General features: G+C 36.1%; 1 long non-coding RNA gene across 1 annotated transcript in view; it reads right to left on the bottom strand.

Annotated features, from left to right (window-relative positions):
* Positions 1 to 23,990, bottom strand: part of LOC134733177 (uncharacterized) — a 594,472-nt gene that overhangs the window by 457,066 nt on the left and 113,416 nt on the right. The window contains exon 13 of the long non-coding RNA XR_010116696.1: positions 55 to 100. This is a non-coding gene — a long non-coding RNA (uncharacterized lncRNA). The remainder of the gene's footprint in view (positions 1 to 54; positions 101 to 23,990) is intronic.

Below are 23,990 nucleotides of genomic sequence, written 5' to 3'. Positions count from 1 at the left end.
AACATTCTGTATAGAGAAAGAGCAATCAGAAAACCACTATTTCTGATTTCTTACCTGATTACACCAAAGTGAGTCTATTTCAAGGATGGTCTCAGCTTATCTGCAGAAAAAAAATGAGAGTGATGATAAAAAGCTTGTGTATGTATGTGTTTGAATATATTAGATCAACTTGAACAATGTTATTTTTTGAAGTCACTTTTCTGACTCAACTGCTTTCCTTGTTCATTCTCTTGCTCTAAACTATGTAGTCAAACTCCTAAGTATTACACAGATCCTGCTCAAATTCTCTGTTTCATGAAAACATCCTTGATTCTTCTACATAAAATGGGTATATACTTTTAATGAATCCTTACGGCCTTTTAGTTCTCACTTTTGGGGGACACATTTTACCAACTGTCTTGTATAATGAATAATTGCACTTGAAGTCCAGGTATAAGTCAGTTCAATTCCTTAATGTTTTAAACTGACTTCCAGAAAATAAAAGTAAATTATACATGGAGGAAGACATCATCCAAAGCCTCAAAGAAGTTCTTTAATTTTCTTCCACAGTTTCTGCCATCCTATCAAGAATAAACAGCTATCCAGACAAGAATGGACAAAAATCAAAAGAAAAAATAGGTGATAAAAAGAGATACATTAAAAATCAATTTTAAAAAATTAGAATTATACTTTAAAGTGCTTAATATGTGATTAATGTTCAATAACTTAAATAATATGATGAATCACGGGAGGTAAGAGAAAGTATAAAAATAATTATTCAGAAAGTCTGAATAATGCCTTAATTAAAATATAATGATTTAAATTTCAACACATAGTTTTAATAACATTGTAGGCCCCGGTGAAGAAATAATTTATTAATTAGAAAATAGGTCAGTAGAAAATATCTGACCTGAAATATGGGGAGGGAATAAAAAATAATGGAAAATACAGAACAGGTCAAAAGATAAATTGGAAATGGGGAAGAAACTGAGTATCTATGAAACTGGAGTTGAAGAGGAGGAAGAAGAATAAGAGAAAGTGGCGAGAGATAGAGAGAGAATAGGTCAGAAGATGTTAATTTTTCAAAACTGACAAAATATGTCAAGCCAAAGATGTAAGTAGAGATAAATAAATTTTTAAAAATCCATACCTAGGTATATTTCAGTAAAACTTTTGAAAACGAAATACAAAAAGACACCATCAAAATAACAGCAAAAATTGAGCAATGGTTTTAAAATAAAAATAATGAAAATCTTAAGACAATGAAATGGCATAATTAATGGTTAAAAGAAAACACCCAGCAAACTATAATTCTTTGCCTGATGAAAATAGTTTTTTAAAAATAAAGGTGATATTGAAGATATTTCTCAAAAAAGAATTTATCATAAAAAGACTGCACTAAAGAAAATAGTAATGCATTTCATAATTCATTATGAAAAGAATGGATTAGCCAACAAATGGTATAATTTGTTATCCACATAAAAATTGTGCTGTCTACTTCATATCATACAAAGAAATAAATTTCAGATGATTAAAGACCTGATGTGAAAAGCAAAACTAATTTTAGCAGGAATATATGTTAGAATATCTTTATCAATGCATGACAGGGAAAGATATCTTAAGCACAAAGCCTTAAAAAAAAGATGTCTGTTTATAATAATATTAAAAGTTTCTTTAAATAAAAAGTTCCTCACGAACAAGTGAGTCTACAGTAAAACACATACTGAAAGAAAATATATTCCAGACAACTGGTAAAAGATTATTTTCTAGAATATATTATATAAATTATTTCTATAAAACAAGAGGAAGAAAATTCAAACTTCCCAAAAGGAAACTTAAATAGTAAACCTGAATAGCAAAAGTAAACAAGAAAAAAGAAATTAAAAGATGCCCAATCCTATGAAGAATCAAGAAAATTTATTTTAAAACAGTAGAGTACCAAGGACAGAGGTCCTTCTACCTAAGTTGGAGTAACAAGTATTGGATTTACTCTTTCCCATGAAACAACTTTTAAAAAAAGAAGACAAAATATATGAAATCACAGACGCTACATAGAAATCCGTGAAAGACCCGGAATTGCAAGAGATGAGAAACACGGGAGATAAACTCCCCAATAGACCAGCTTATTGACTTAAGAAAGTTTTTAGGGCATGTTGTAGTGAGGTAGAACCTAGATATAGCAGCATAATAATGGCCCTCCAAAGATGTACATGTCCTAATCCCCTTTACCTGTGGATATGCTACCTCACATGGGAAAGGGACTTCACAGATGCTGATTAAGGATCTTGATATGGGGAGATCATCCTGGATATCTCAATCTAATCGCATGAGTCTTTAAAATAAAAGAAACTTTCCCAGCTCAGTTTAGAGTTAGAAAGAGATGTGGCTGTTGAAAAATGATTAGAGAGATGCAACACTGTTGACTTGGAAGATGGAAGAAGGGGACACAAGACGGAATTTAGGCATCCTCCCAGTGCTGGATAAGTCAAGGAAATGAACTCTCCCCTAGAGCATGCAGAGAGGAACTCAGCCCTGCTGACTCCATGGTTTTAGCAGAGCAAGGCCCATTCTGCAGTTCTCACCAATGGAACTGTAAAATCATAAATTTGTGGTGGTTTAAGCCACTATGTTTGAGGTGATCTGCTACATTAGCAATGAGGAAACTAATCTACCATCAGGAGATGGGCTTACTGATGTTCTTGGAAGACCAATGTGACTGGATTTCCTGGAGAGGAGAAAGCTGCACATACATAGATAGACAGATTTTCAGAGATCTGCAGAAGGCCCCCTTACATATTCTGCTGAGAACTGATTAGTACATGTATGTAAGGAAAATACTGAGGCTAACAAAAGAAAGCCCAGAAAAGATTAGAGGTAGCAATATCCAGCACTCAACATAGCTGTGAATAGAGCCTGCTCTAACCAGCAAGAACGGAAAATCTATGGTTCATTGAAGTACACATAAGGGTCTTACTTTACTAATGGGGAATTAATAGCACTAGACTGAGCACTATTTGCAAGTGGTATAATATCACTAGAAGTTAGAGGGTGATGAGCTACAGATGTTAAAGATATAAAGATAAGCTAAAGGTAGATAATCCTTAAAACATCCACTAATGTAAAAGACAAAAAGTAAATAAAATGGAGAAGAAAAATGAAAATATAAATAAACATTCAGCTAATTGAAAAGAAGGTGAAAAAGAGGAAAGGGAAAAAATAACACGTGGCACAAAAAGAAAACAAATAGCAATTGACTATTTAAGTGTTATCATAACAATAATTACATTAAATGCAAACTGTCTAACTAAAAGGCAAAGACTGTCAGATTAGAAAAAAAAAAAATTAAAACCCAACTGTAAGAAACAAACTTCATATGTAAAGACATAAACAGGTTAAAAGGGAAAGGATAGAAAAAGATGTAACTTGCCAGCACTAATCAGGAGCAAGCTGAGGGGCCAAATTAATATCAGATAAACTAGGTTACACAGAAAATAATATTTCCAAAGATACAAAAAAAATTAAATAACAATAAATGAATAAATTGTCAAACTAAAATAAGTCTAAATATTTATAATTAACAAATCTTCCAAAAAAATGAAGCAACTAATGACAGAACTGCAAGAAAAAAAGAAAACCACAACCATAGTTGGAGATTTCAATACCTCTCTCTCAGTAATTCATAAAACAAAGAGACAAAAAATAAGTAACAGTATAGAAAATTGGAAGAAATACATCACCCAGCTTCACCAAAAATTCTAAACAAACTTAGCAAATAACATTCAACAACATATATAAACTATAATACTTCATTACCAAGTGGATTAATGCCAATGCAAGGTTCATTTAATATTTGAAAATCAATCAATGCATTTAGTCATGTTTACAGTCTCAGAAAAAAAAAACACGTGACAATCTCAAAAAGATATAGACAAAATTCAATATTCAGCCTTGATGAAAACTTTTCTCAAACTTAGAATGTGTGTAGGAAATAGTTTACTCGGCCGGGCGCGGTGGCTCACACTTGTAATCCCAGCATTTTGGGAGGCTGAGGCAGGCGGATCACGAGGTCAGGAGATCGAGACCACGGTGAAACCCCGTCTCTACTAAAAATACAAAAAATTAGCCGGGCATGGTGGTGGGCGCCTGTAGTCCCAGCTACTCGGGAGGCTGAAGCAGGAGAATGGCATGAACCTGGGAGGTGGAGCTTGCAGTGAGTGGAGATCGCACCACTACACTCCAGCCTGGGTGACAGAGGGAGACTCCGTCTCAAAAAAAAAAAAAGAAAAAAGAATAAGGAAACAATTAAACTTATGGAAATCTGAGCTGCCAAGATACTGTGGGAACAAAAAGAAGGAATATTGAGACACACAGATAATAATAATAAAGATGTTTCATATTTTTAAAAATGAGAAAAGACATAATTAAGCAAAGGAGATAACATGTCATTATGAAGACTGTTGGGATTTCTTGTTTTTTTTTTTTTTTTAAAGAATCTGTAACAGAAAATTCTTGTTAAAAACGTATTGTATTGGTGATGGTCTCACAGGTGTATACTTATCTCTAAGTTTATCAAGATGTAGACATTACATATGTATGTTTCTTATATGTCAATCATACCTTAATAAAGTGATTAAGCTACAATGGACTTATATGTGGCCTTTATAAGCTAAATCTCAGCAGAAATGGAGATATTTATTCATGCATATGCATAGATATTTGTATGTAGATAAAATTAACATAAATAAAAAACTATACCATATAAAAAGGTGTATCATTTAGCTAAATATTACTTAGGTTGAATAAATGTAGATTTTGACACAAATTCTATCACAGAAGTGGTCATATTACTTGATAAAGTTTGTTTTTAAACTTTAGCTAAAATTTTGATTAACTAATATGTTTAGCTCAGATATTAAGATCCGAATCAGAGGAACATGTTCTGCAGTGCTGACCTCAGCCATCACTAGTCTGTTTATTCTTTCTCTATGGATAAATTATTAGGAAAGACTTACTCAAGACACATTCATTATCAGTAACATGTATTAGCAGACAAAGGTGCCAGATACTACCCAAGCATTCATGAGATGGAGACACCCCTGCACTAATGACAAATATTAAATGAATTATCAAAATACACTCTTATGAATGCTCTAACAAGAATATCTTTAAAACGCTTCTGAGAAAGGAAAGAAACACAGGCCAGGCGAATAGGCAAAAGCTTCACAGGTGTAATAAATAAATGGGATAATATCTGGGAAAGTATTTTTCAAACAATAAAGATTTATACCATTTAAGAAATTATTAAATTCCTGCATCACAGTTCTCGATAATTTGGACATCTTTGGCATGTAACTTTGCACATGTAAGCATTCAAAATATTTCATGGACTGCCAAGGCTCATCATCTTTTTAAACTTTTCTTTTTGAGGAAAAGAATTTACTCAAAAGTAAATATCTCACCCATAAGTGAAAAGAAAAACTGCAGTTAATATTTTATCAATGCTAGTTTTTGCACAATTCATTGCCTGACCAACAAATCTTTTTTAAAACATATTATCTGACAGGCAAAATAATAGTTTTACAATGATGTCTACATTCTAATTCCCCGAACCTGTGAATATGTGATTTAAATAGCAAAGAATAATTAAGGTAGCAGATAAAGTTAAGATTGCTATTTCATTGATTTTGAGATGGAGACATTACTTTGTATTATCTAGATGGGTTCAGTGTAATCATCTGGGCTCCTTGTGTGGAAGAGGGAAGCAGAAATGTCAGTATCAGAATCATGCAATGTGAGAAAGACTTCAAACGCCATTGCTGGCTTTGAAAATGGAGGAAGGGGCCAGAGGCCAGACAGCTGGTCTCTAGAAGCTGGAAAGGCAAAAAAGTGGATACTCCTTTAGAGCTTTCGAAAAGGAAAACGGCTCTGCCTGATTTTAGGTCAGTGAGACCCATTTGTGATTTCTGGCCTTCAGTACTGTAAAGCTAATTCATATTGTTTCAAGCCACTAAGTTTGTGGTAATTTGCTACAATAGCAATAGATAAGTACTAGAGTTAACACTGATTTCGTTCTCAGAAAAACAAGTCCCATGAACTTTTTATGGAAACTCTGGCCACTGCTATTCTATTTTTATAGAAAACTCTGGCCACTGCTTTTTATAGAAAACTCTGGCCACTGCTATTATGCTTTACATTACTGCAATTTATCGCAAATACAGTGGCATAAAAGAATATCTATTTGTTATCTCACAGTCCTGTAAGTCAGAAATACAGTCACACTTCACTAGGTTCTATTATCAGGCTCTTACATGGCTAAAATCAAGGTGTTGGCCAGCCTGGGCTTTTATCTGGAGGCTCTGTAACTCTTCTTCCAGGACAATTCTGCTTGTGAGTAGATTCAATACCTTGCAGCTGTAGGCTGAGGTCTCCATTTCTTTGTTGGCCATCAACTGGGGGCCTCTCTCAGGTCCTATAGCTGCCTGCATTCCTTCTCATGTGGCCCGCTTTCAGCCAGCTATAGTGCAGTGAATCCTTCTCCTGCATGAAATCTCTTTGACTTCCTCTTCTGCCATCAGCTGAAGAGCTCTGTCTTTATGGCTTCCTGTGATTATATCAGACCCACCTGGATAATATTTGTAGCTTAGGGTCACATGACATAAGCATGGGCGTGATACTTCACTACTTTCACAGGTTCTGGGGATCAAGTGGGAAATATTTGAGGGACATTTAAAAGAGTCTGCCTATCACATTTATTTAATTGCATTCTTTTTAACATATTAGAATACTTAATAAATTTATTTATATGACTGGCTTACACATTGCCCTGTATTCTGATGTATTTCTTTTATGGAGACATTTTTCCAATAAAAGATAAGAGGCTTCTAAGCACATAAATATAGTATTTTCATTCCTTCATTGGCATTTTGTTAGAAGCTAAAGATATAAAGATGAATAGTATTGTCAGGAATGGGTCTAATGGAACAATATTCTGAAGAACTAGAACAAGTATAGACAAATTTGAAGAATGTAAAAAACATGAAATCCAATGATATGGACATAAGACTTATTTGGATAATTTAAAGGCTGTGTGACCTAAGGATAAGAATCCTTAACATTGAATTACGTTGAGTCATTTCTGAATAAATTCAAAATTTATTCTGCAAATAACAGTTATGTGCTAGAATGAAGAGAAAAACTATTAGTCTACTTACCCAAAGGGGTTTTTGAGGGTGAAATGAAATAATTTAGGTCAAACTGTTTATAAAGCTGTGAAGTGCTATTCAAATATGTATCAATAAAATTATTAGTACAGGTTCCTATTTGCTATTTATTATGTTTACATCATCAAGCAGAGTGCCAATCATATAATGCATGCTCAGTGAAAACAAGGATCCTAACCATCATCAAGAAGAATATATGTGCATTACATTTTATTCCTCTTTTAATTATCACAATTTTCTACAGGAGGCCAAAATAATTTCCTGTGTCACTTCTTTATTCACCCATCTTATACTTGGTTTGCTGTAAAGGGATTTAGTTTTACATTTGTTCAACTGCTTCCTGATAAGGAAACCTTCCTGGTAGGCGAGGTGATTCAAGGTCTGACAAAAAAGGCAGACGAAACAACACCTCTCATGAGAAATGGCTGCTCTTGTCATAATCAGCTAATTAAGTTCCCTGTAGCAGCTAAAAATCAACTAAAAATGGATTAAAGTCTTAAACCTAGGACCTGAAACCATAAAACTCCTAAAGAAAACATAGAGAAAAAGCTCCTTGATATTGATCTTGGCAATAAAATCAGAAGCACAAGCCACAAAAATAAAAACAGACAAATGGAACTACATCAAACTAAACAACTTCTGCAAAGCAAAGGAAAAAAAAATCAACAAAATGAAAAGGCAACCTAAAGAGTGAAAGAAAATATTTGCAAACCATATCATTAACCATAATAAGGGGCTAATATCCAAAATATGAAAGAAACTCATACAACTCAGTGGTGAAAAAACATAACCTGATTAAACAATGGGCAAAAGACTTGGATAGACATTTTCCCAAAGAAGACGTGCAAATGGCCAACAGACAGATGAAAGATGCTCAACATCACTAATCACCAGGGCAATGCAAATCAAAACCACAATGAGATATGACCTCACACCTGTTAGGTTTTGGCTATTGATGTGGTTTGGCTCTGTGTCCCCACCCAAATCTACCTTGAATTGTGATCCCAATAATCCCCACGTGTCAAGGGTGGGACCAGGTGGAAGAGAAGAGCCTGCAGGTGGATGACAATTCCCTCCACATCTGCAACTCATAGAGGTTCCATAGTCTCATTCTAGGTTGTGCTTGGCTTTCAGCAATTTACTGAACATTTTACCTGATTCTCCCCAGCTTTTATGATACTCTGGGTCTGCCCTAGGCAAGCCAGTGTCTACATCTCATCTGACCAAGGTGGCCTTACTATTCTCCTCAGCTTGACAAAACTTTAGATTGCTTTTTTCTTGACTCTGGGCCTCTGACCTCTCTTTTCTTAGGATGTTTACTCCAAATTACTTGTAATTGTAAATTCTTTTTCTGTCTCTTTGAAGTGTAACACTTTTTAAAAGCCTATTGCCAGTTTTATAACCCAGGAATATATTTCCCAAGGACCTGGGAGCCCTCCCTTTGAATAATAATCATCAGGGAAGATAGTAGCACTCCTAACTCCCAGCCGGGGTGGGAGGGTGGGGAGTAACTTCAGTGGATGCCATGTTTCAAGTTGCAAACTACCTTCTGTTATAAGGATTTGAGAAGTTAGTGTTTCCTTCAGATGAAATCAATTAGCAAACACGATAGCCTATGACTTTTCTACTTGCTTATTCCAGCACTTAGAAACTCTCCTGTCCTCTATTTCAGTGAAGTTGAGTTTGGGCTTCTACTTTGATTTTCTTCTGTTGTAATAGCCTCAATTACAGTCTTCCTTCCCTTTTTAACATTGTCTGATGCAATTTTTTGGTTTGACAATGTCTTTTTAGAAGGTCCAGTCTTTCCTTGGATTTTAGGCCAATTGCGTTGCCCTGCAAACCTCAGCTCTCTGATTGGTATAGAAAAAGTTATTATTTGACAAATTTTCCTGATCTTTGTTGTTGTTGTCATGGTGGAAATGATACTCTTTCTAGCTTCCTGCACCTTAAGAGGGAACTTAAGAGGTGACTTAAACAAAAGAAGACTTTTTATTTTCATCAAATCCTTTTTTGTTTTTAATTTAACATATGTTCTACAATCTAGGCAATGTATTCAAATATTAAAACATATAACATTTAAAAATAAATAAATGTAATCAGATTAGGGATTCATCATCAATTAAATGAATCCTTAAAAAGGAAGCAAAATCCAAAGCAGTATAATCACTGGAAAATACATCAGAAAAGTTATATTCAGCCACACTTTGGGAAATTTATCAGTAAAAGTCTATTTTCATTGTCTTATTGATATACTGTAACTGTCCTCACAGAAGAAACAAATGAAGAACTTGATGTAATGTTTGAAATGTTTTCTTTCAGACATTGTGTAACAGGAACCATGAGAGTAGAAAAGTTGACAATATGAGCCTCCTTATTGTCCTGGGTTTCTGCCCAGAAGCATTTAAGTCCAGCCTTGCATGGATCTGAGATAAGAAAAGTGATTAACATTCAGGGAGGACGAAAATAGGCTCAAATTTTAAAAATTAACTTAAAAAAATAAAGAAAATGACAAAGAAAAAATAAAAATAGTTTTAAAATATTGGAAATGGAAGACAGGCAAAGAAGCAATAATTTTCATTTTACTGGAGTCTCTGAAGAAGAAAAACAGAACAATGGACCAGAGACCATATTTTGAACTCTGATCCAAGCCAGAAGTATATAAAGACATTGAAAAGGCTTTCAAAGCACCAGGGAAAATTACACCAGAATAATTATCCCTGAAACATATGCTAGTAGAATTGTTACAGTTCAAAGACAAAGGCAAAATTATCAAGACCTTCAGAAAAATAAATTACAAATGCCAAACAATATTGGCATTAGAATTTTCAAAACCAACACAGAAAGCAAGGCAACAATGGAGCAGAGTTGTTTCAGCTACTTTTTAACAGCTTTATGGAGATATTTGATGTAAAATGCAAATATTTAAAGTGTACAATTGAATAACTTTTTATTTTATTTATTTTTGAAATAGGATCTCGCTATGTTGCTCAGGCTGGCTTGAATTCTGGGGCTTGAGATATCATCCCACCTCAGACTCCTAACTAGCTAGAACTATAGGTGTGTGCCACAGTGCCCAGCGCAATTTGATAACTTTTGACATATGTAGACACTCCTAAATCCATTGAAACAGTCCAGATAATGAACATATTCATAACTGCCTGGTGTATTGTCCCATGCCTTTGCATTTCTCCTTCGAGCTCTTCTCCTCTCCTCAGCAAGCAACCATTGACCTGCTCTTTGTCAATTATATTTGCATTTTATAGAATTATATATACATGGGACCATGTAGTATGAACTTTATCTGCTTTCATTTACTTCTTTTGGTTGCTGACTTGAATATGTTATATAAAAATACCACAATTGTTTATTAGTTTAAAAATTGTATATTTGTACATTTTAATGGGGCACATGTGATATTTTGTTATATGCATAGAATGGGTAACGACTAACTTAGGTCTTTAGAGTATCCATCACCTCAAGTATTTATCATTACCTTGTACTGAGAACATTTCAAGTTCTCTCTTGTAGCTATTTTTAAATATACAATACATTGTTCACTATAGTCATCCTACTTTGCCATTGTACATTTGAACTTATTCCTTTCTTCTAATTGTATGTTTGGAACCATTAACTAAACTCTCTTCTTCCCCACTTCTCCACCCACCCTGGCCCACCACACAGACACACACACACACACACACACACACACACACAGACACACACAAACACACACATTTTTCCCAACCTCTGGAAACTATCATTCGACTCACTACCTCCATAAGATCAATATTTTAGCTCCCATATATGAATGAGAACATATACTTGTCTTTATGTTCCTGGATTATTTCACCTAACATAATGATCTCCAGTTCCATTCATGTTGCTTCAAATTACAAGATTTCTTACTATCTTATGGCTAAAACTGTTCCATTGGCAAACACTTTGGTTGATTTTATATCTTTGCTATTGTGAATAGTGCTGTGATAAACATGAGAATGTAAGTATGTCTTTGATAAACTGATTTCTTTTCCTTTGGACTAATACCCAGTAGTGGGATTGTTGGGTCTTATGATGGTTCTATTTTAAGTATTTTGAGAAATCTCCATACTGTTTTCCATAATGGCTGTACAAATTTACATTTCCACCAACAGTGAATAAGCGTCCCCTTTTTTCAGATCTTCATCAGCATTTCCAATTTTCTGTCTTTTTAATAATAGCCATTTTAACTGAGGTAAGATGATATCTCATTGTGGTTTTGATTTTCATTTTCCTAATGAATAGCAATGTTGTGCATTTTTCTTTTCATATACCTGTTGGTCATTTTTATGTCTTCTTTCGAGAAATGTCCATGCATGTCCTTTGCCCATGTCCACTTTTAAATGAGATCATTTGTTTTTGTTTTACTGTTGAGTAGTTTGAGTTCCTCATGTATTATGTACATAAGTTCTTTGTTGAATGAATAGTTTGCAAATATTTTCTCTTATCCAACAGGCTGTCTCTTTATTCTATGGTTTCCTTTGCCGTGCAGAAGATTCTTAGTTTAATATAGTTTCATTTGTCTACATTTGTTTTTGTTGCCTGTGCTTTTGAGGTCTTAGCCATAAAATCTTTTCCTAGGCCAATGTCGTGTAGTGTTTCCCCTGTTTTCTTGTAGTAGTTTTATCATTTCTGATCTCATGTTTAGGTCTTTAATCCATTTTGAGCTGATTTTTGTATACAGGAAGAGACAGGGATCTAGTTTTATTGTTCTACTTATGGATATGCAGCTTTCCCAGAATCATTCATTGAAAGTATTCTTTCCCTAGTGCATGTCTTCAGTGCCTTTGTTGAAAATCGGTTGGCTCTAAATACTGGATTTATTTCTTGTGTCTCTATTTTGTTCCATTGGCCTATGTCTCTGCTCTTGCACCAGCACTGTGCTGTTTTGGTTAAAATTTCCTTGTACCATATTTTGAAGTCAGGTAGTGCGCTGCCCCTCAGGATTGTTTTGACTATTCCAGGTCATTTATGGTTTCACACAAATTTTAGAATTATTCTGTCTATTCTGTGAAAATGTCTGTGGCATTTTCTGTGAAAAATGTCATTAGTTTTTTGATAGGGATTGCATTGAATTTGTAGATTGTTTTGGGCAGTATGGCCATTTTATTTTTTATTTTTTGTTTTTTGTTTTTTTTTTGAGACAGAGTCTCACTCTGTCGCCCAGGCTGGAGTGCAGTGGCATGATCTCAGCTCACTGCAAGCTCCGCCTCCCAGGTTCATGCCATTCTCCTGCCTCAGCCTCCTGAGTAGCTGGGACTACAGGTGCCCGACACCACGCCCGGCTAATTTTTTGTATTTTTAGTAGAGACAGGGTTTCACTGTGTTAGCCAGGATGGTCTCAATCTCGTGACCTCATGATCTGCCCACCTCGGCCTCCCAAAGTGCTGATATTACAGGCGTGAGCCACCACGCCCAGCCGAGTATGGCCATTTTAGCAGTATTAATTCTTCCCATCCAGGAGCATGGAATGCCTTTCCATTTGTTTGCATCCTCTTCAATTTCTTTCATCAGCAGATCATAGTTTTCCTTGTAGAGATCTTTTATCTCCTTGGTTACATTTGCTCAAGATATTTTATTTTATTTTATTTTATTTTATTTTATTTTATTTTATTTGTGTAGCTATTGTAAACGAGAATGCCTTCTTGATTTCCTTTTTAGCAGTTTCATTACTGGTGTATAGAAATGCTACTGAAATGTGTTTTGATTTTGTATCCTGCCACTAAAGCAGGATATTTTCTTGACTCCTTCGTGGGACTTTCAATAGGGGGTGCCTCATTTACTCAGCCTACGCCTGTCTACCCATCATGGGAGGGAGCATGCAAGCAAGTGCCGGAACTGAAGTGAATGCTTTTGGGCACAGGAAGGAACAAGCTCCATTTACTTGGCTCCACATTCAACTCCTTGTGGAAGGGGCAAGTAGGCGAGCAAGTACAGCATCCAGCTGGCCACTTCTGGGCACTGGCAGGAGCAAACTCCATGTGGGCCCTGCAGCCACATCCAGGCAGGGGTGCCTGTGACCCCCGAAGTCCCAGAGGTCGTGTTACAATGTTCTTTTAGCTCTGCCATCCATGGATGGCTTAAGTGTTAACAGCTCAATGGGCCCTTTGCCTTTTTGTGTGAAGCAGCTGCTCTCCTCCAGCCAGAGCAAAGGGCCAGTGTGACAGCCTTTTGTATCTGCACTCGTGGCTCCCAAGCTCTTGCCCAGAATCCAGGTAAAATGAAGTTGCACGAACGAATTGAAGGATGGTAAATAAGGAGGATTTTATTGCTGACGAAAGTCACTGTCAGAGGGAAGGGGAAAGGGATGGGGCAGGTAGGTAATCTTTCCCTGAGTTCTGGCCTTCTCCAGCCAATTCTTCTTTAAAGTTCTACCATTATGCTGTCCTTTTGAAGTCAAGCCACTTTGACATTCTGCTGTAGTCCCATCTACTGGCCGAGTCTGGGGTTTTTATAGGCACGGGATGGAGCAGGGCAGAGCCCTGGGTGGTTTAGAAAAAGGCAGCATTTGAGTGAGTAAACCGGGATATAAATTCTCACTTTGGGCAGCAATTTCAGGTTTTTCAGCTTGAGGGTGGGGTTTCGGTGGGGACCTGCCCTTTGCCAGCTGGAATTTCTCTGTCCAGTGTCCCTATCACCACCTTACTGAATTCATCAGATCTGAGAGATTTTTTGGTGGAGTCTTTAGAGTTTTCTTAATATAAGAGCTCACCATCTGCAAAGAGGAACAATTTGACTTTCTTTTTTCCAATTTAGATGCCTTTTACCTCTTTCTCTTGTCTGATGTTTTCTGGCTAGTACCTATAGAACTATGTTGAATATGAATGGTAAAAGTGGGCATCCTTATCTTGTTCTAGTTTTTAGAAAAAAGACTCTTTGTTTTTCTCCATTGAGTGTTTGGCCTTTATCGTGGTGAGGCAGGCTCCTTCTGTGCCTATTTTGTTGAGATTTTTTTGTCATAAAGTAATGTTCAAGTTTATCAAATGCTTTTTATGTGTCTGTTTTTGGTCCTTCATCTGTTGATGTGACATATAACATTTATTTATTTGTATATGTTGAAGCATCCTGTCATCCCTGGAATAAATCTTACTTGATCATGGTGTATTATCTTTTTGATGTGTTGTTGTTAGATTTGATTTGCTAATATTTTGTTGAGTTTTTTCATCAATGTTCATCAGGGATATTGACCTGTGGGTCTGTTGTTGTTGTGTGTCCTTGCTGGTTTTTATATCAACAAAATACTGGACTCACGGAATGAGTTACGGAGAATTCTCTCCTTTCCAACTTGTTGAAATAGTTTAGAGAGAATTAGTGTTAGTTCTTCTTTACAAGTTTTGTAGAATTCAGCAGTGAAGACATCTGGTCATGAGTTTTTCCTTGTTGGGAGGCTTTTTATTAGCAATTCCATCTCACTGCTCATTACTGGTCCATTCAGGTTTTTGTATTTCTTCCTGATTCAATCTTGGTAGGTTGTTATGTGTCCAGGAATTTATCCATTTCCTCCAAGGTTTACAGTTTACTGGTATATAATTATTCATTATCTCTCTGATGATCATTTGTATTTCTGTGGTGTCAGTTGCAATGTCTCCTTTTTTTGTTCTGATGTTATTTGGGTCTTCTCTCTTTCTGATTAGTCTAGCTAGTTACTAACTGGTTTTGTTTATCTTTTTAAAAAAACTAGCATTCCATGTTGTTGATCATTGTATTTTTTTTTTTTAGTCTCTATTATTTTAGTTCCATTCTGATCTTTGTTATTTATTTTCTTCTACTAATATTGGGTTTGGTCTGTTTATGTTTTTCTAGTTTCTTGAAGTACATCATCACATTTTTAAAATTTGAAATAATTCTGTTTTTCTTTTAATGTACACATTTATTGCTGCAAAATTTTCTCTTAACAATGATTTTGCTGTATATTACAGGTTTGGGTATGTTATATATCAATTTTCATTTATTCTAAACTTTTTTATTTTCTTCTTGATTTCTTCATTGAACAAAGTTGATTCAGGAACATGTTGTTTAATTTCCATGTATTTGTACGTTTTCCAATGTTCCACTCATTACTGATGCTTAATTTTACTATATTGTGTTCTGAGGAGGTACTTCATATGATTTCAGTTTTTTTAAACAGTTGTTGAGACTCGTGTTCTAACAAATGATATATCTTGGAGAATGTTCTGTGTGCTGATGAGAAGAATGTGTATATTGCAGCTGTTAGATAAAATATTCTGTAGATGTCTGTTAGGTCCATTTGAACTAAAGTGCAGTTTAAATCCTATTTTTTGTTGTTAATTTTTTGTCTCAATGATCTATCTAATGTTTAGAGTGAGATGTTGAGGTCCCCAATTATTATTGTATTAGAGTCTATCTTTCTCTTTAGATCTAATAATATTTGATTTATGTATCTGTATGCTCCAGTGTTAAGTGCATATATATTTAGGATTATTATAGCCTCTTGTTGAACAGATATTTCTTTTCATTTTATAATGACCACATTTGCCTCTTTTTACTGTTTTTATTTTTTACTTGAAGCCTGCTTTATCTGCTACAAGTATAGCTATTCTTGCTCATTTTTGATTTCCATTTACATGGAATACCTTTTTGAATCCCTTCACTTTTTGATTTATGTGTCTTTACAGCTGAAGTTAGTTCCTCATAGGCAGCATGTAGTTGGGTCATGTTTTAAAAAATCCATTCCGCCAGTTTATATGTATTAAGTGGAAATTTAAAACCATTTACATTCAATGTAATAATTTATATATGAAGACTTATTTCCATCATTTTGCTAATTGTTTTCTGGTTGTTTTGTGTAATCTTTGTTCCTTTCTTTCTCTCTTACTGTTTATGATTGCAGTTTGATGGTTCTTTCATGGAAGCATTTGGGTCCTTTCTCTTTCTTATTTGTCTGTTTGTTCTGCTTGTGAGTTTTATACTTTTGTGTGTTTTCATGATGGTAGATATCATCCTTTCACTTCCAGGTGTAGGTCTCATTTAAGTATTTCTTACAGGGTTAGTCTAGCAGTAATGAATTCCCTCAGTTTTCCTTCTCTGGACAAAATTTTATTTCTCCTTCACTTAGGAAAAATCACTTTGTTGGGCATAGTAATTTTTACTAACAGTTTTTTTTCTTTTAGCACTTCGAATATATCATCCCATTCTTTCCTACTTTGTAAATTATCTGCTGAGAATCTTGCCATAAGTCTGATGGAGATTCTCTTACATGTGACTAGATATCTGTCTCTCTTGCTATTTTTAGAATTATCTCTTTGTTTTTGACGTCTGACAGTTTGACTATAATGGGCTGGGAGAATAACTTTTTGATTATATCTACTTGGACATTTTTGAGTTTCTTGTATTTGGATATCTAAATATTTTGTTAGAATTGATCTTTTTAAAGCTATTATTTTGTTAAATAATTTGTTAAATTATCTTGTTAAATCATTTTCTATGACTTTGGCCTTCTCCACATTTTTTGGAAACCCCCCATATTCAAATATTTGGTCATTTTATAGTATCTTGTATGTCACATATGCTTTGTTCATTCTCTTTTATTTTGTCTGACTGGGGTATTTCCAAAGACTTGCCTTCAGGTTATGAAATTACCTCTTCCATTTGGTCACCTATTGTTGAGGCTCTCAATGTATCATTATACACATTTTATTCTTCAGAATTTCTGTCATATATATATATATATATGACATACATATGGTGAATTTCTCACTTATATCCTGATTTTTTCTGATTTATGTGCATTGTTTATGTTCTTTTGTATCACATTTTCTTTAATATTGTTATTTTGAAGTTTTTCTATATTTTAAAAATTTATTTCTATATTTTTTCTATATTTTATAAATTTATTTTTATTTGAAATCTGTTGCTGGATAATTATTGTGTTACTTCACAGGGTTCTTTTTTTCAAACTTTTTAATGTTTCTTGTGTTTTTACTTTGATATCTGAACATCTAGTGTAATAGTTGCTTCTTCCAATTTTTTTGGATTAGCTTTTGTAGGGGAGGGCTTTTTCCTAAATTTGGTTGGGTAGGGCATTTTGGCTTTTATTCTGGGTATGTGCTGTAGTATAGTCTCTGTATACATTTTTTTTTTTTTGGCTATAAACAACATTGATTGTTTTGCGATTTTTTTTTTTTTCTGGTTTGGGCTGTGGTTATTATTAGTGCAAGGCTGTGTGTGTAGATGCCTGGTGGGGCAGTCTTCAGGCCCCATTGGTGGACGACACCTGCCTGTTCTTTGGCCACTAGGTGGCGTATGTGATCATCGCTATTAACATGTCCAAGGGGGCTGATTCTGAGACCTTCAGGCACCTTGCTCAGGTACCAGCAGTGTCAGCAGAGGGTCAGGCAGGTGAGAGAATCATTGTGTTCCTGGAAAGCATGTGTGGTGTGAAGAATGACCACTGCAGTGGGAGGAAACCATTATGCAGGACAAGGGGAGGATAATCCCTGAAGTGGGCATGCACTCGTGTTAGTGGTGGCTGAAGTGAACTGGGCAGGCCAATCCAGGGAACCCTGGGTTGTGCTTGTGGATAGGTACCAGCAGTGATGGTAGCAGTAGGTTTGGTGGGCTTGTCCTCAGGCGCTCAGTAGGAATGCAGATACTAGCAGCAGTGGACAAGGTGGGACAATCCCCAGCTCTCCATTGGCATATTTGGGCACTGGAGGGGCAGTGACAGGTTGGGTAGGCCTGTTCTTAGGCCCCTCAATTTTGTGCATGGGTACAGGCTATAGTGGACTAGGCAGAGTGATCTCCAGTGCCCCAGCAGAGTGCTTGGGTGACAGCAGCAGCGGTCATGAGGAGCAGCAGGAGCCCATCCTCAGCACACGTGCAAGTGTGCTGCAGCCCTACTGCTGGGGGGAGCAAGATTGCTCTCTGTGGCAGCTGTCATAGGCAGGCATCTCTTAGGCTCTGGGGAACATGGGCTTTGGCTCCCAGTGGCAGCAGTTGAGAGAGCCAGTTCTCATGGTGTGTGCAGGTATGTGGTGGCCCTGCTGCTGGGAAGCTTGAGGTCACTATTTTGGTCCCTGGCAGCAGCATCAGCAGCAGCTGCTATGGCTATGGGTGGGGAGAGCCTGTGCTTAAGGTTTGTGCACTGGCGGGGCAGGGTCACTGACAGTGGCACATGTTTTGGCCCCCAGTAGTGGCAGAACTGTGGCTGCAGGTAGGGAGAGCCTGTGCTCAAGGCTCATTCCAGTGTGGTGCAGCAGTGCTACCGGAGGTGGGTTAGGGTGGGGGTGGGATTGCTGCCAGTGGCAGCAGAGTCCAAATCAGCCCAATTTCAGGCCCTGAAAGCATGCTTTGGCTCCCTCAGTCCAGGGTGCAACCTCCCCAGTGTACTGCACAACCTAATCCCTTGGGTGCAAAATACTGTGTGTGCTAGAGTGCCAGAGATTCTGTCTCTCTGCCAGGTCCAACTGGCATGGCACCACTGAAACCCTCCGAGTAAAGGCAGGGGGATATTAATGTAGAGCCGGGGATATGGAACATGGAATTGCAGGGGCTGTTGAGCACCAGGGCAGGAAGTAGTCTGGTGGGGCTGGGCTCTCAAAATGGTGCCATGCTTCAGCTGCTTAGGACTTGGGGTGTGTGTGCGACCCAGCGTGAACTCCCTCTAAGGAGCAATGCCATTGCACAGTCTCCAGGCAGCTTCCTATCTTGGTATCAGGGACTGTGAGGGTCAGTGGGCCCTCCTGTGGTTAGGGTTGCAAGAGTCTGTAGTGGGAACATGGGGCGCTAAGGATCTCCCACTTATCCTTTCCCCACCCTGAGGACTCTCCCCCAGCTTCTAGCTGCTCCTGGCCAAGCCGTCTGCCTTGCTTACTTCCGAAGTATTTATATTATGCCTGTTTTTAAATCTTTGCTTGGTAATTCTATCATTTCTGTCATCTAGAATAACATCTGTTGGCTGTCTTTTTTCCTAGAGTGAGATCACTTTTTTCCTCAGTATGATGAGTGAATTTCAATTGAAACCTGGATATTTGGAGTATAATGTTATGATATCTCAATCTTTCTCCAAACCTGTTTTCACTGGTCCTTTTTTATACTGATCCAGCAGGGGAAGGAAAGGCCACACTGCCTTGTAACTGCCAGGTGGTGGTAGAAAAATCCAGGTCACTACTCTGTGTTTTTTGACTACCAAAAGGGAGGGGGCTCCTCGTTACTGCTGGATGCAGGTGGGATTTTAGATTAACCACTAGGTCTTCAGTGATACCTCTATGGCTGGCAGGTGTAGGAGTGCCCCATTATGGCTCCCTCCATGGCCTCCACTGACACTACAGAGTGGGGAGCAGCCTCCTTAGTGCTAGGCAGTGAAGAAAGGGTTGACTCTCTACCAGGCTTCCTCCTACATCTCCCCTGTGGGGATGGGGTGGGTGCTCTGTTACTGGAAGGTGGGGTGAAATTCCTGGCTTTCCTGTGGTCTTTACCGACAACTGGGGTGGGATGGGACTCTTTACTGCTTAGCAAGGATGAAATTCCTGGATCCCTACTAGACTTCTTTGCCACCACTTCATTGGAAGGATCGGGACGTAGTATCTTGTAGCCACGTGAGGGCCTGTGGCTAGGCTCTTAACTTGGTCTTTGCTGGTAGGGTAGTGCCACATGTTTTTCTGAGGTATTTGGTTAGAGGAGAGTAGTTCTTGTCTAAAACTGTTCTGTCTTGCTAGACTGTCACTTTCCTGGTACTTTGGCTAAAGTAAGCAGGCTTTTGGCAGGGCACAAAGGAGGGCACTTTTACTTTCTGCAAACATTGGAAGTTCTGGGTTGCCAACTTTTGAGATATATGAGGCAAAAAAACAAAACTGAACTGAACAATCACCTCACCAACATGTCATTCCTAAAATTGCAAGGTCACTACTCATTCTCCCTGTTCCTTTTTACCCTTCAAAGTCTTCATATGTTTGTTTTATATACAATATCCAGCATTTCCCATTATGATTAGCAGAAATAATAAGAAAAATATATCTACTCCATCTTCCCCAAAGCAAAAGTTTTGGAGCAGAATTTAAAAAAAAAAAATTAACGAAAGAATGTGTGAACCAAAGAATTTATATCCAACTGAGTATGCTTCTGCCCTTTACTACACATGCCTTTAATCTCATTCAATGTATTTTTAATCACAGACATTGCAGTTATCATCTCTAAAAGGTTGATTTAGATATTTTATATCTTCCATGTCTTTACTGAAGATATTCCAGTTTTTCTTTTCCTTTTCGAACATAGGAAATATAAGAACTCTTTTGTGTCTGTGGCTCTCAATTCTTTCATTTGTGTCAGTTCATGGTCACTTTTATCTTCTTCCTCATAATGGGAAGCATTTTCATATTTCTTTTCATGCTTGGTAATTTTTCTTGGATTCTAACAATAGTCAAATATATATTTTAGATGCTGGATGTTTTCATATTTTTATAAATATCAATGGGTTTTGTTCTAAATCATTCAAATTTATTTTGAAAAAGTTTGATCTTTCAGGGTCTTTTTATGTGATCTTTTTTGTTATGTGGTCTTTTTTGTTATGTGGCATTAGAGCAGCCTTTGGTCTAGGTTAATTATTTCTTTCCTGAGGCAAAAATTATCTTGCTTTCTCTAACTCATCTCCTGTGAGTGATAAGGATTTTTGTTCTTCCTAGTAAGAAGAGGCAATAATCCTAGTCCTTTCTACACTTCAAAGATTTTTAAAATCCTTTTGGTGATTCTTTCCACATCCTTAAATACACATACACATGCACTGACTTGAGTCCACTAGCTTCTCAGGGGAAATCCTCTGTAGAACTCTGTTAGTTTTCTCTGTGCAACGTTCTCCTTGCCAGTACTCTACCCTACAATCCACTATCATTACAGGAAGTTGCATGAAGGACATAAGAAAATTTTATGTATAATTTTGTAACTTTTATGAGGCTGAAGTTATTTTACAATGAAAAGTTTAAACATTTTTAAAAGTATGTAAACTCACAAATATTTTGAACAAAGCATGGACAAGACCTATACTTATTGAAATTATAAAATACTGCTAAGAGGAATTAAAAAAGACTTAAATCATCAAAGACATGTACCCTGTTTATGGATAAAGAATGACTCCATATAACTATGACTGTAATTATTCCAAAATTTACAGTCAATTCTACAAAAGTCCAAGCAAAATCCCAATGTGGTTTCTAAAATTAATATAGAACATTTTTTAAAAATATATATTTTTTATTTAAACTACAGTTCAACTTCACTAGGCAGTGAGTAACATAGAAGCATGTAGCAGTTAGATGACTTGGGTGGAGAAGCCTACATCTTATTATCTACATGAGGATAATTACAAATGAGTAATAATAAACTTAAATTCAAGGGAATTTTATTTCATTGTGCATTATAAACTGTATAATTAGGTAAAGTTGTTTCTCTCCTCAAATAATCTTATTTTTTGGACTTTCAGGGTAATTGAAATTTATTGCTTTGGATTAAGGCATTATATTTTGAGAAGTTCTCAATTAAAAAAATGTTGCAGGGAAATATATTCTTACCAATACCCTGATCTTTGTTTAATTGCACAGGTTAGAATTGATTAGGCTTGCTTGCTTTCTTTATTTCTTTCTTTCTTCTTTCTTTGTCTCCTTTCCTTCCTTCCGTCTTTCCTTCCCTCCTTCTCTCCCTCCTTTTTCTCTTCCTTTCCTTTCCATTCCCTTACCTCTTTTCTTTCTTTCTTTCTTTCTCTTTCTTTCTTTTTTTCTTCTCTTTCTTTCTTTCTCTCTTTCTCCTTTTTTCTTTTTCTTTCTCCTTCCCTCCTTCCTTCCTTTCTTCTCTCCTTCCCTCCCTTCCCTTCGTTCCTTCCCTCCTTTCCCTCCCTCCCTTCCTTCCCTCTTTCCTCCCTCCTTTCCTCACTCCCTCCCTCCCTCCCTTCCCTCCTTCCTTCCTTCCTTCCTTCTTTTGTAGTAAGAACACTTAATATGGGATCTACCCTCTTAACACATTTTTAAGTATAAAATACAGTATTATTAACTATAGGAACAATGTTCTACACCAGATTTCTAGAGCTTATTCTCCTTGTATAACTGAAACTTTATGCTCTGAGAAACAATTCCCCATTCCACATTCTCCTGCCCCCAAGCCCTTGGAAAATATTATTATACTCTCGGTTTCTATGGGTTTTCCTATATTAGATACCTCATACAAGTGAAACCGTGCAGCATTTGTCCTTCTGTGACTGGTTTATTTCACTTAGTATAATGTCTCCCAGATACATCCATGTTGTCATGTAAGTCAGGATTTTCAAAAGGCTGAATAATAATATATTGTGTGTGAATTTCACATGTTTCTTATTCATTTATGTGTCAATGGACATTTAAATTGTTTTGATATCTTGACTATTGTAAACAATGCTGTAATGAACATGGTAGTGCATCTATCTCTTCAAGGTAGACTAAGCAATCTTGAGAAAGAAGGCAGGAGGCATCACATCTCCTGATTTTAAAATATATTACAAAATGTTAGTCATTAAAACATTATGGTACTGTTTTAATATGTATAAAAATAGATATAAAAATGAAGGTACATATAGAGAACACATAAATAAACCAATGCATATATAGTCAACTGATCTTCAACAAGAGTGCCCAGAATATGCAAAGGAAAAAGAACATTCTCCAACAAACAGTAATGGGAAAACTGGATATCCACATGCAAAACAATGAAATTGAACCATTTTGTACACTATACACAAAAATCAACCCAAAATGGATTGAAGATTTAGACATAAGTCCTGGAACTGTAAGCTTCTAGGAGAAAACATAAAAAGAAAACTTTATGACTTTGGGCTTGGCAATGATTTCTGGAATACAACACCAAAAGCACAAGCAACAATAGCAAAATTAGACAAATAGAATAGACAGATATATAGCCAAGAAATATATAAAAAGATTCTCAACATCACGTCATCAGAGAAATACAAATCAAAATCACAATGAAATATCACCCTACATCATTAGGATGGGCCACCAAAAAAAGGAGGGAACAAGTATTGGAGAGAATCTGGAGAAATGAGAATTCTTGTATATTGTTGATGGGATGTAAAATGGTGCAGCAACTCTGGAAAACGGTATATCCGCTCCTCAAAAATTAAAAATAAAATTACTATATTGTTTAGGAATTCCATTTCTGGTTATCTATCCAAAAGAATTGGAACTCAACATTTTTTTTATAAAAATTGATAACCTTATTCTAAATGTATATGGAAAAGTCAAGGACCTAAATTAGCTACCAAAATTTTGAAGACAGAAAAATAAAGATTAAAAGCATATTTTATCTGAGTCTAATATTTACTTCAAAGCTACAGAAACCAAAACATTTTGGTATTGGTGTGAGGTCAGACATAGCGATCCATAAAATAGAATATTAAGCCCAGAAATAATTGGACACATTAATTGATTTTCTTCAAATCAATTGTACCATAAATCAAAGGTACCATAATTCAATAAGGAAAGGAAAATCTTTTGAAAAAATTATGCTGGAACACCTGTATATCAATATAAAAAGTAAATGAATCACAACTTTAATCTCACATCAAATAAAAATTAACTTGACATAGATGGTAGTCCTAAACATAAGCAAATTGATAAAACTTTCAGAAGAGAAATACAGAAAATATTAATAATATTGATGCGAGCAAAAATGTCTTAGATAGAACATAATAAGCACGAACAATAAAAGAAAAAACTAATTGGACCTCACTAAAATTAAAACCTTTTTCTCATAATAGGC

This window comes from Symphalangus syndactylus, chromosome 17, assembly GCF_028878055.3.
Source record: "Symphalangus syndactylus isolate Jambi chromosome 17, NHGRI_mSymSyn1-v2.1_pri, whole genome shotgun sequence".
NCBI lineage: Eukaryota > Metazoa > Chordata > Mammalia > Primates > Hylobatidae > Symphalangus > Symphalangus syndactylus.
The sequence above is the reverse complement of the archived record's forward strand: the minus strand, read 5'-3'. Positions and strand labels throughout refer to the sequence as shown.